General features: G+C 63.5%; 1 protein-coding gene across 1 annotated transcript in view; it reads right to left on the bottom strand.

Annotated features, from left to right (window-relative positions):
* The window catches only part of NUAK2 (NUAK family, SNF1-like kinase, 2), a gene marked incomplete at its 5' end in the record, with an annotated part of 6,385 nt that overhangs the window by 2,155 nt on the left and 3,652 nt on the right, over positions 1–578 (bottom strand). The gene's annotated exons all lie outside the window — the stretch shown is intronic.

Raw genomic sequence — 578 nt, 5'->3', positions numbered from 1 at the left:
ACAAGCTTGGCTGAAACCAGGGCTGTCCTCGGCACCCTGCTCCTGAGTGCCCTCAGCCTCCTCAGCAGCCTGGCTTTCCACCCGTGAGGCTGCTTCTGCCCCTCTCCCCCTCCCAGAAGGCTTGTCCCAGCAGCTGCCCCGCAGCTCTGCCCCTCCAGCCCCATCGCCAACATGCTGGGAGCAGCGGCAGCTGCCAAGGTGTGGTTAGAGAGCGAGCTGCCGGGCTCTCCTCCAGCTCATTCGCACCACACAAAGCTGCTCGGGTCCCTGTCTGCTCCACCTAGCACACAGGCACTCATTATCCTCATTACACCCGTCACCTCTCAGTGAGCAGGAGGTACAGTCCCTGCTTGCAAGCTCCCAATTGCAAAATTACCCCTTACAGAGACAGAGCCCTGCAGCCTCTGCCCATCACCGACCGCACTGATCCCCGCCTGCAGCCGTGCTGAAGGCTGCAGCGCTCCTGGCTGAGATGAAAAGCATCGCTCGGGGCCAATGGAGCTGGGAGCTGCCCCGCACCCCTCTGCCCCAGCCTGGCCGGCGCGTGCCCGGACCAGGATTTTCCCTGGGAGAGAGCT

Source organism: Buceros rhinoceros, unplaced genomic scaffold, assembly GCF_000710305.1.
Source record: "Buceros rhinoceros silvestris isolate BGI_N320 unplaced genomic scaffold, ASM71030v1 scaffold28267, whole genome shotgun sequence".
Lineage (NCBI taxonomy): Eukaryota > Metazoa > Chordata > Aves > Bucerotiformes > Bucerotidae > Buceros > Buceros rhinoceros.
This window is presented reverse-complemented; position numbering and strand designations above follow the sequence as displayed.